This window comes from Coregonus clupeaformis, chromosome 36, assembly GCF_020615455.1.
Source record: "Coregonus clupeaformis isolate EN_2021a chromosome 36, ASM2061545v1, whole genome shotgun sequence".
Lineage (NCBI taxonomy): Eukaryota > Metazoa > Chordata > Actinopteri > Salmoniformes > Salmonidae > Coregonus > Coregonus clupeaformis.
This window is the reverse complement of record NC_059227.1, coordinates 29,119,487-29,132,441: the sequence shown is the minus strand read 5'-3', so window position 1 is coordinate 29,132,441 and position 12,955 is coordinate 29,119,487.

The following is a 12,955-nucleotide window of genomic DNA, read 5'->3' as shown; positions in this document are numbered from 1 at the left end:
TGACATTTTCCTCACTAATTTTCAGCGTGTGAGTTCTTTATTTCTGCCACCATGTCATGATGGAGACCAGGCAGTGAATTATCGGGTTTAGTTATGTTTAATAACTCTTAAATCAGACAATTAACATGCAGTCCACCGAGCTACTAACTGCTAGTCCTCATTGCTAGGTTAGTCATATCCGGTTATGACGATGACACGCATAACCAATCAGCTACGGAGATATCTATCAGACATCACTACAAAAACAAAGACGGAATATAATATGATATTTTATTAAATAGTTTGGGGAATGGCTTCATCTCCAAGGGAAGATCCTTGTGATGTGATGGCAGGTAGCCCTGTGTGAGGCTGCAGGCATTGAGGTGAAAGATAACACCTTTATATTACTTGAGAAAGGAGAAAGGTGAAACAGAATTTGGACAAGGGTTGAAGAGGAGTGATGAAGAGAATGATGAGGAGCAGAGCGGGGTCGACTGTGAATATATATTAGCATAAAGCATAAGATAGGATTGAGTGTAAGTGCGAGCTATTATGATAGTACCCTAGGGACATGGTTTAGAAAAGGAGATGTGAACATTAGAAGGAAACCATGGAAAACCAGTGAGAAGACAACCTTGCGAAAATGTCAGTGCAGAGGGAAAACGCCTTGTCTGAAGGCTGCGAGCATATGCTGTGGAATAGGAAGAAGCAGGTAGTTTGGTATTGAGATTAAAATCGCTGTACTGCGATGAAGAAGTCGAGCTGATTGAATATGAATGGGAAAAGAGGGCACGAGATAAAGACAAGACGTAATAGTTGCCTGAATTAATGTGATTCACCAGGTGTGTGACATGCTGTCGCTAGGCCTATGAGTTGAGGCCCATTATAGACCCTGCAAACCTAAAGTCGTCAGGACATTGTGTCATGGTCCCCTGAAGATTTTGTGTAGATCCCGGGTGGTCCTGGGGACGTCCCCAAGAACATTTTTAGGACGTCTTGGGATGTTGTGTCATGGTCCCATGGAGGTTTTTGTGTAGTTCCCGGGGATCACCTGATTGTCGCAAATAAACGTCCCCCCCACAGGGCACAGGACACGCGCACCCTAATTTCATTACACATCCCCCTTGTTACTGTTGCCAAGCCCATCAAGGCCCTGATTGGTGAACCACTGATCCAGTCACAGCTCTTTGTCTTTTGGCAATGCTAGGGACACCCACACAAACAGTTCTTTTAACATACAGTGTTTTCAACTTACATATTGGACATGCATGATTACATTGTGTATGTTTATGCATACAGTAATTATTATTTAACATGTCCTCACCTGGGAATTGAACTCATTCCGATCTTCCTGCTACGCCACCATGTCTGTATCAATGAGTGATTTCACCTGTAGGCCTATTCCTACACTTTGCACTTCAAAGTCAATCTCAGCTTTGTTAAAAATACACTGAAGAAAAACTACACAGAACAAAAATATAAACGCAGCATGTAAAGTATTGGTCCCATGTTTCATGAGCTGAAATGAAAGATCCCAGAAATGTTCCATACGCACAAAAAGCTTATTCCTCTCAAATTGTGTGCACAAATTTGTTTACATCCCTGTTAGTGAGTATTTCTCCTTTGCCAAGATAATCCATCCACCTGACAGGTGTGGCATATCAAGAAGCTGATTAAACAGCATGATCATTACACAGGTGCACCTTCTGCTGGGGACAATAAAAGGCCACTCTAAAATGTGCTGTTTTGTCACACAACACAATACCACAGATGGAGCGTCCAATTGGCATGCTGAGAGCTACCATCCTGTAGGTTCACTCCAACCCTAATCTAGCGCACCTGATTCTAATAATTAGCTGGTTGATAAGCTGAATCAGGTTAGTTACAACTGGGATTGGAGAGAGAACCTACAAGATGAACGGTGTGTCAATCTAAGTTACATAACAAAAGAATCCCCATCAAAATCCGTCAATTTAAGCTATATATTTTTGCATTGGATGCCTCTCAATCCACTGCATCCGCCAGTGTCTCACTTCCGTCTGCAGTGAAAGGTGGCAGAGCTAGAGCGCTGTTTGTCAGACCATGAGACATCCCGAAAATCGGTCTTCTCACATAAACGCCTGTAGCGTCCGAACGGTTTGACCTAATAATAATAATAATAATAATATGCCATTTAGCAGACGCTTTTATCCAAAGCGACTTACAGTCATGTGTGCATACATTTTTACGTATGGGTGGTCCCGGGGATCGAACCCACTACCCTGGCGTTACAAGCGCCATGCTCTACCAATTGAGCTACAGAGGACCACCTACAAACTATTATGTGCCAACTTCTGTTTGGTAGCGTCCAAACTGTTTGGGCTACAAACAAATGGGACCCACTGTGGAAAGGGGAGATGCTCGCGAACACAATGGTGTTCTCCGTTTTGCCTTACGACCCCCACCAGTGTCACGGGACTAGTCTGAAGGTAACCGGTACCGGTTTAAAAAACGAATGGAAGTATGAAGGTAGTTTTGTGCCTACCTTTTTGCCATTTATTAATCTGTTATTCAATGGGTTTCTATGGGCTTTAGTAGTAAAGGCCAAAATCAATATTTTATCAAATCATTTTGGTATATATATTTTTTATACCTAAAGGGGTCCTAAAATTCTAAATCAAATAGCTAAATGATCAATAGTATGACCATCTTAAAATAATTCCATATGTCAGTGTCACGGATTCAGCCGAGGCTGCTCCTCCTCCTTGCTCGGGCAGGCTTCGGCGTTCGTCGTCCCCGGAGTACTAGCTGCTGCCGATCGATGTTTCGGTGTTTGTCTTGTTTAGTCTTTATTGTTTACACCTGTTCCCCATTATGTTTGATTGTATTCCCTATATTTACCCCTGTCTCTCATTTGGTATTTTGTGTGTTATTGTTTTTGTTTTTTGTTTTTTTGGGGGGGGGAATGGATCAGCTTAATATTGCAGATAGATTGGATCTTCTATCAATGTAATTGTCTGCATCACTTCCAATCCCCCATGTTTTTTTATATATATATACTCCCCTTTATTACTTTTCAACCCCACCATCCTTTCCCTACTTGGAGTAAATTAGTGAACAACAATGCCCAGGCCTCTACTTCCGGTCTATACTTACTATCTACACCTTATGGACAGAGTTAATTTTACAATAATTCTATTATATATATATATATATATATATATATATTATTATTTTTATTTTTTTTGCTCCTGAACTTCTTCTACTCTCAACCTCTCCGATCATTTTCATGATGTCCATCCGGTTTGCTTCTATATGCCATATCTTTCTAACTGTGCTCTTTCCCAAAAGCTCCCAACATACAACCTATATACTTATTATGGACACAGTATGCTTACATTATTAGCTATCTTTGTTATTATTTGTTGTTATTTGTTATAAGTCCCATCCTTCAACTATATTCAATACCTCCCACTTATCTCTTAACACCATCCATATAGGATTTCTATTTGCCATATATATTTCAACCGTACTGTGATGTTTTACAAAAGTTCTGAACCTTTCTATTCTCATTGCTTCTACAGATTGTGAATTAAAAATAAACATTTTTGCTAAAAGTATTATTATATTATTGATCGATTGACTATGACTTTTCAGATCACCCAGTAATGCTATCTGCAAGGTTAGCTCCATTCCTGGACCTGTGTCCAAAAACAAGCTACAAATGGACAGAACCAAAACAAATGATCTAATGATTCTGTCTCTTCACAGCAAAATCTGCAGAGCTGGGAAGATTGTATCCCCCTTATAAATAACATTCTATTGGTAGCAAGAATTTTACAGTGGGGAAAAAAAGTATTTAGTCAGCCACCAATTGTGCAAGTTCTCCCACTTAAAAAGATGAGAGAGGCCTGTAATTTTCATCATAGGTACACGTCAACTATGACAGACAAAATGAGGAAAAAAAATCCAGAAAATTACATTGTAGGATTTTTAATGAATTTATTTGCAAATTATGGTGGAAAATAAGTATTTGGTCAATAACAAAAGTTTCTCAATACTTTGTTGTATACCCTTTGTTGGCAATGACACAGGTCAAACGTTTTCTGTAAGTCTTCACAAGGTTTTCACACACTGTTGCTGGTATTTTGGCCCATTCCTCCATGCAGATCTCCTCTAGAGCAGTGATGTTTTGGGGCTGTCGCTGGGCAACACAGACTTTCAACTCCCTCCAAAGATTTTCTATGGGGTTGAGATCTGGAGACTGGCTAGGCCACTCCAGGACCTTGAAATGCTTCTTACGAAGCCACTCCTTCGTTGCCCGGGCGGTGTGTTTGGGATCATTGTCATGCTGAAAGACCCAGCCACGTTTCATCTTCAATGCCCTTGCTGATGGAAGGAGGTTTTCACTCAAAATCTCACGATACATGGCCCCATTCATTCTTTCCTTTACACGGATCAGTCGTCCTGGTCCCTTTGCAGAAAAAACAGCCCCAAAGCATGATGTTTCCACCCCCATGCTTCACAGTAGGTATGGTGTTCTTTGGATGCAACTCAGCATTCTTTGTCCTCCAAACACGACGAGTTGAGTTTTTACCAAAAGGTTCTATTTTGGTTTCATCTGACCATATGACATTCTCCCAATCCTCTTCTGGATCATCCAAAGGCACTCTAGCAAACTTCAGATGGGCCTGGACATGTACTGGCTTAAGCAGGGGGACTGCAGGATTTGAGTCCCTGGCGGCGTAGTGTGTTACTGATGGTAGGCTTTGTTACTTTGGTCCCAGCTCTCTGCAGGTCATTCACTAGGTCCCCCCATGTGGTTCTGGGATTTTTGCTCACCGTTCTTGTGATCATTTTGACCCCACGGGGTGAGCTCTTGCGTGGAGCCCCAGATCGAGGGAGATTATCAGTGGTCTTGTATGTCTTCCATTTCCTAATAATTGCTCCCACAGTTGATTTCTTCAAACCAAGCTGCTTACCTATTGCAGATTCAGTCTTCCCAGCCTGGTGCAGGTCTACAATTTTGTTTCTGGTGTCCTTTGACAGCTCTTTGGTCTTGGCCATAGTGAAGTTTGGAGTGTGACTGTTTGAGGTTGTGGACAGGTGTCTTTTATACGGATAACAAGTTCAAACAGGTGCCATTAATACAGGTAACGAGTGGAGGACAGAGGAGCCTCTTAAAGAAGAAGTTACAGGTCTGTGAGAGCCAGAAATCTTGCTTGTTTGTAGGTGACCAAATACTTATTTTCCACCATAATTTGCAAATAAATTCATTAAAAATCCTACAATGTGATTTTCTGGAATTTCTTTTCTCAATTTGTCTGTCATAGTTGACGTGTACCTATGATGAAAATTACAGGCCTCTCTCATCTTTTTAAGTGGGAGAACTTGCACAATTGGTGGCTGACTAAATACTTTTTTTCCCCACTGTATATAATAATTTAAATGGAAAGATTCTAATTTTTGAATCCGGTGTCGTTTTGCGTGTCAGTTCATAAACACTATGCCATGGGATCGGTACGTCAAAGATCTCTTCCCAACTATTTTGCAATCTATATGGGACGGCTGTCCATCCTTTGGTCCTTAAGTGAAACGGATATACTTTTTTATTTATCACAGTTTTCCTTAACCAATTATGTTCTTTAATGCAAGGCCGACAGACAAGTTCCTTACTTTCTCCCCCTTCCACTTTCCTCTTCCACTTTTGCGGTAAGGCTGCAATTATTTGGTTGTAATTTTGGGTAGAGCAGACATTTCCATATGTTTTTGTTAGCTGCATGTGCGACATAACTCCACCAGTCCTACCGATGATATCATTTACGAAGATTATACCTTTTTTAAACATTCTGTCAAAAAATAAAGTTTTTTTTGTCAATTAGTATATTTGAATTTAACCACAATATTCGTTGCATTATTTGTTCTGTCGTTTCTGGAGGATTAAATTGAAATTGCAACCAACTTTCTATGGCTTGTTTTAGAAATAGTGATATTTGGGAGATTATTTCCTTTTCAAATAACTGAAAGTGAGAGGTTGTAATCTGAATAAAGGGAAAAAGGCCTTTCTTGAACATTGGGTGAGACAATCTTACTAATTTGCTTGAGAACCAGTTCGGATTGAAGTATAACTTTTGTATGACTGAAGCTTTTAGTGATAGGTCTAATGCTTTAATATTTAATAATTTCTGTCCTCCGAATTCATATTCATTATATAAATATGCCCTTTTAATTTTGTCTGGCTTGCCGTTCCAAATAAAATTGAATATTTTTTTCTCATATAATTTCAAAAACTGTTCGCTAGGCGGAGGCAAGACCATAAGCAAATAGGTAAACTGGGATAATACTAAAGAGTTAATCAGGGGGATTTTTCCACAAATTGACAGGTATTTTCCTTTCCATGGTAGTAAGATCTTATCTATTTTTGCTAACTTTCTATTACAATTTATTGAAGTGAGATCATTTATTTCCTTTGGGATATGTATTCCGAGTATATCCACATCACCATCAGACCATTTTATTGGTAAACTACATGGTAATGTAAAAATTGTATTTTTTAGTGATCCAATACGTAATATAGTACATTTGTCATAATTTGGTTGTAATCCAGAGAGGTTAGAAAATGTATCTAGATCCTCTATGAGGCTGTGGAGGGATTCTAGTTGTGGATTTAAAAGAAAACATGAATCATCAGCGTACAATGACACCTTTGTTTTTAAGCCCTGTATTTCTAATCCTCTGATATTATTATTGGATCTGATTTTAATCGCTAACATCTCGATGGCCACAATAAATAGATATGCCGATAGTGGACAACCTTGTTTCACTCCTCTTGACAGTTAAAACTTTCTGAGAAATAGCCATTATTTACTATTTTACACCTAGGGTTACTATACATGATTTTGACCCATTTTATAAGAGATTCTCCAAAATTGAAATGCTCCAGGCATTTATATATAAACCCCAGTCGAACTTTATCAAATGCCTTTTCGAAGTCTGCTATGAATAGCAGGCCTGGTTTCCCATATTTTCCATAGTGTTCTATTGTTTCCAATACTTGCCTTATATTATCTCCAATGTATCTTCCATGTAAAAAAAACCTGTCTGATTAGAATGAATAATATCCGACAATACCTTTTTAATTCTATGCGCTATACATTTTGCTAGGATTTTTGCATCACAACACTGAAGTGTAAGGGGCCTCCAATTTTGTAAATGGACTGGATATTTATATTTTCCACTTGTATCCTGTTTCAGTAATAATGAGATCAGACCTTCTTCTTGAGTGTCAGATAATCTACCATTTACATAGGAGTGGTTAAAACATGCTAATAACGGTCCTCTTAGTATATCATATATTGTATATATTGTGTGTTATTGTTTGTTGTCATTCCGGCAGTTCGTGAATGAACGGGTCTTTGTGCTTTCCTCCCTGTTTTGGAGGTTTGTGTTTGTTTATTTTACTGTGTTCAGTAAATAACGTTGCCAGCCGCTCTGTGTCCTGCTTTTGACTTCGCTACCGCATACACGTCGCATGACAGTCAGCTTATCTCCCATAATAACTATTTCTGGTTTCCGCTCCCAAGCTACATTTCTTATGATTATTATGTGAGTGAGTCTAATGAGCAAGTCATCTCATGATTGCCTCGTTCAATTTAGGAAAAGAGTAGCGTAGCAGAGAGCCAACATTTTTCATATTGTTGTGACTGATACAAAGTTATCATGAACAATTGATCCTGACTCATTATAATGGATAGTTCAATTGGTATCATTTAATCATTTATGCTCAACTTGTGTGCTGTCATTTTTTCCCCACTTTTCTTGCTGCATTGGCTAGAAGAACATAGTGGATATTTGAAAGAGGCTGGCATAGATTTTAAAGTATTTTCAAATGAAGCACCAGCTCATAACATACATTCTAAATAGTTTCCTACATGATGCAATGATCTGCACAAAAATTTCCTCATAGAATGTTGTGGATGGTGTTTTGGGATTTCCTGTGTAGCGCCTTATGATCCAACACACACAGCTAATCCTCAGCCCCCCCTAATAGACGGATGCTGTTGAGCCCAGGGTAAAGATCCTAAAGATCCTAACTTCAGTTCACTAATCCACCATTGCGTGTGGATCATCCTTGTAATGTATGTCATGGTGGTATATGAGCAATATTCATATGACAAACAAATCAAATTCAAATTTCACTGTCATTCCTGATTATTGTCAATACATGACACAATGTTGCAGCAAAATGTACGGAAATATTGTGGAATGGTTTGGAATGTTCTGCTCTGTGAAAACAGCGTAAAACCTTATGAAGTAAAATCAACCTCTGCTATTTTTCTGCAAATGCAGGATACTTTCACATGTTTACCAAGGATTAAACCCAAATAGTCTGAAAATAAGAATATATACCCACAATCCAAGCTCAGCTTCAAATCCAAGCCAGGGTAAGGATCGGGGAGAAGAAGAGAGAGAAGAGGAGGAGAGGGAGAATGACAAATCTACAGTTGAAGTCGGAAGTTTACATACACTTAGGTTGGAGTCATTAAAACTCGTTTTTCAACCACTCCACAAATTTCTTGTTAACAAACTATAGTTTTGGCAAGTCGGTTAGGACATCTACTTTGTGCATGACACAAGTAATTTTTCCAACAATTGTTTACAGACAGATTATTTAACTTATAATTCACTGTATCACAATTCCAGTGGGTCAGAAGTTTACATACACTAAGTTGACTGTGCCTTTATACAGCTTGGAAAATTCCAGAAAATGATGTCATGGCTTTAGAAGCTTCTGATAGGCTAATTGACATCATTTGAGTCAATTGGAGGTGTACCTGTGGGTGTATTTCAAGGCCTACTTTCAAACTCAGTGCCTCTTTGCTTGACATCATGGGAAAATGAAAAGAAATCAGCCAAGACCTCCGAAAAAAGATTGTAGACCTCCACATGTCTAGTTCATCCTTGGGAGCCATTTCCAAATGCCTGAAGGTACCACGTTCATCTGTACAAACAATAATGCGCAAGTATAAACACCATGGGACCACGCAGCCGTCATACCGCTCAGGAAGGAGACGCGTTCTGTCTCCTAGAGATGAACGTACTTTGGTGCAAATCAATCCCAGAACAACGGCAAAGGACCTTGTGATACAAAAGTATCTATATCCACAGTAAAATGAGTCCTATATCGACATAACCTGAAAGGCTGCTCAGCAAGGAAGAAGCCACTGCTCCAAAACTGCCATAAAACAGCCAGACTACGGTTTGCAACTGCACATGGGGACAAAGATCGTACTTTTTGGAGAAATGTCCTCTGGTCAAATGAAAAAAAAAATAGAATTGTTTGGTCATAATGACCATCGTTATGTTTGGAGGAAAAAGGGGGATGCTTGCAAGACGAAGAACACCATCCCAACCGTGACGCATGGGGGTGGCAGCATCATGCTGTGGGGGTGCTTTGCTGCAGGAGGGACTGGTGCACTTCACAAAATAGATGGCATCATGAGGAAGGAAAATTATGTGGATATATTGAAGCAACATCTCAAGACATCAGTCAGGAAGTTAAAGCTTGGTCGCAAATGGGTCTTCCAAATGGACAATGACCTCAAGCAGACTTCCAAAGTTGTGGCAAAATGGCTTAAGGACAACAAAGTCAAGGTATTGGAGTGGCCATCACAAAGCCCTGACCTCAATCCTATAGAATATTTGTGGGCAAAACTGAAAAAGTGTGTGCGAGCAAGGAGGCCTACAAACCTGACTCAGTTACACCAACTCTGTCAGGAGGAATGGGCCAAAATTCACCCAACTTATTGTAGGAAGCTTGTGGAAGGCTACCCAAAACGTTTGACCCAAGTTAAACAATTTAAAGGCAATGCTACCAAATACTAATTGAGTGTATGTAAACTTGTGACCCACTGGGAATGTGATTAAAGAAATAAAAACTTAAATAAATAATTCTCTCAACTATTATTCTGACATTTCACATTCTTAAAATAAAGTGGTGATCCTAACTGACCTAAGACAGGGAATTTTTACTAGGATTAAATGTCAGGAATTGTGAAAAACTGAGTTTAAATGTATTTGGCTAAGGTGTATGTAAACTTCCGACTTCAACTGTGTATGGCCCGGCCACAGCCGAGTAAGATTTGGCTGAATTAGCCTGGCCCAGCCTGGCCTTATCACGTGTCATCAAAGTTCTTCAGAGTTCTCCCAATGGTGCAACACAGGAATCAGCAGCCAAATCTGACAACCTACAGAAGTAGGATCTTAATTTGATTACTCTTTTGTTGCTGAGAATTCTCCTGCACAGCAGGAAATGCAAATTATAGTGTATACAAGTTTTAAAAAGGCTTCTAGGGGCCTCCCGAGTTGCGCAGCGATCTAAGGCACTGCATCACAGTGTTGCGGCATCGCTACAGCCTGGGGTTCGATCCCAGGCTGTGTCACAACCAGCTGTGACCGGGAGTCCCATAGGGCGGCGCACAACTGGCTCAGCATTGTCCGGGTTAGGGGAGGGTTTGGCCAGGGCGCTTTACTTGGCTCATACTCTAGCGACTCCTTGTGGTGTGCCGGGCACCTGCAGGCTGACTTCGATCGTCAGTTGAACGGTGTTTCCTCCAACACATTGGTGCAGCTGGCTTCCGGGTTAAGCGAGCGGGTGTTGTTTTGGAGAACGCATGACTCGACCTTCGCCTCTCCTGAGCCGGTTGGGGAGTTGCAGCAATGAGACAAGATTGTAATTGGATCGCAATTGTATATCACGAAATTGGGAAGAAAAAGGGGGTAAAAAAATATAAAATAAAATGGTTTGTAATTTTCACTTAAACATTTCTGACTTGATTTTCCATAACAAAACATGTATAAACCCCCTACAAAAAAAAAAAATCAATTAATTATAATCCACATACTAATTCAAATGTTCTTTTGCTGCAGGATTCTTTTCCTGCTGTATCAAACTGGTTCAAATTAAGATCCTACATCTGTATCACTTTTTCAGTTGTCTCCAAGTCATCTCTCATTTATTTCAAATCACATTATCAGTGAAAGGGACCCAGTGTGTGCTTATTGCTGCCTACAGTTCTGTTTGTCCCTTGATGATGGAGCGGATGTTCCACACTATTACCTTCCTCAGCCTGTTAGGCAGTCGCTTTGGGAGCCCCTGACCAGTGGCAGGGCAAGTCTATGCATGACCAGGATGATGACAGAGGCAGATGTAGCCTACACTACAAGGCAAATATTCTGACTGTTTGCATTGTAAACAATTTAAGAATTGTCTCTTAAATTATGATTATAACTTACACATAATAAGAGTACATTCTTCGCAGTAGCATGAGACAGTTAAGTAGTTTTAACAAGTCATGGTTTAATTCTAGATTAAAAAGAGAGAGGCTGGAGAAAACCCACAAAAGGTGAACAAAGCCTGCCAGAACAACAAAACAATAACATTTTCTAAACAGATTATAAAGATTATAAATGTTTTTATTAGTAATCAATAATGCCCACCAAACTGACTGACCATTGTCTGTGTAGAGGAAAATATATATTCTTGCTTTCTTCAGACACAGACCATTAAAATGTCATTCCAACCTAAGGCATTTGGAGCATACTCATCTCTGCCTAAATATTTGATAAAGTTGGTAGTTTGGGATACATTTAGAAATCCACTAAACATAGATAAGACCTCATCACCTCATGATCCACACAGCAATATAATATAACTCTATGGCACAGGGTTACAATGTCTTCACATCTGCACAGAATGAATGAAGATATTCATGTTGCAGATGTCATTTAAACAAAGGGAGATGAATTAATGTCTTGATGTTAAAACATCACATTATTCGATCTAAATGACTAGAGTAATTGCAGGGGCAGACCATGCTTTTCAGCGTCAGAGCATAAGTTTGTGTGAATCACAGCTTTTCTTTGTCTGAGGTCTTCAACTAACTAATGTTTCCCTGCCATGCTGCCACAGCAACCAGCATCCTCGTTACCATGGAGACACCATATCTGGTTCTCCGTGTTTTAGATGGGCATCAATGCCATGTATGTGTGTGCGTGTGTGCCTGTACAGGTGGGTGTGCCTATGTGCCTAAACATGCTTTCCTCCAATCATATTTCTATTTTAGAATGAAATCACAGAAATCTGCTGAAAGACAAAGTTCAAAGATAGCTCTTATTTATTCAGCAATGGTCTATCTTTGTGTTAAACACTTCACAATGTTAATTTGTGGTGGTGACACAATGGAGCCACACAAGTGACTACTTTTTGCACCTTCTTGAATGCCATGTCTCATTTCAGAGAAAGTGACATTAGAAACTGGCACAGTCTATCAGTGCCTGCCACTGCAGCTGTATGGCAGTCTATTGTTCAAATGTCCTCCAGACTAAGACTGCTGATAAGCACTGGAAGGGCTGGAACACTGATATTTTGTTTCTTATAAACACCATGTTTGAGGGGATCAGTATTTCATGACTATTAGCTTGTTCCTAATTGAGCCAAGGTTATTTGTACATTTAGCTCCATGCTACATCTCAAATCTGCTCAGCCTCAGTGCCAAGTACGTGATATTACGACTCACTCTAGTCGAGTTAAGAATGGACTTGCCAGTAAACACTTTGATAACAGTATGGAAAGTATGACTTTTGAAGTTTGCGATTAACAATAGCCAAGTTTCCGTTGGAGCTCTCCGTGTTTGGGGAAAGAGTGTGTCTGTATCTGTTGGCCCAACATTTTCCAGGGAGACAGACTAGTTCTTCTGCTGTAACTGGAGCTGACAGCGTGCTATGGAGAGTCGGTCTGTGATGGACTACAGCTTCCCCAGTTAGGTCTAGGCAGCTACCTATCTTACTATATTAGCAGGTCAAATACATGTAGGCTACCCTGAAAACGTGTGTTACCAGCTTGTAGTACGATGAGAAAGCTCAGTTAAAAAGTCTTCACTTTGAACAGGGAAAATGGGAAAATCTGTGTTTTGTTCTCAGACTTGGAGCATCTGAC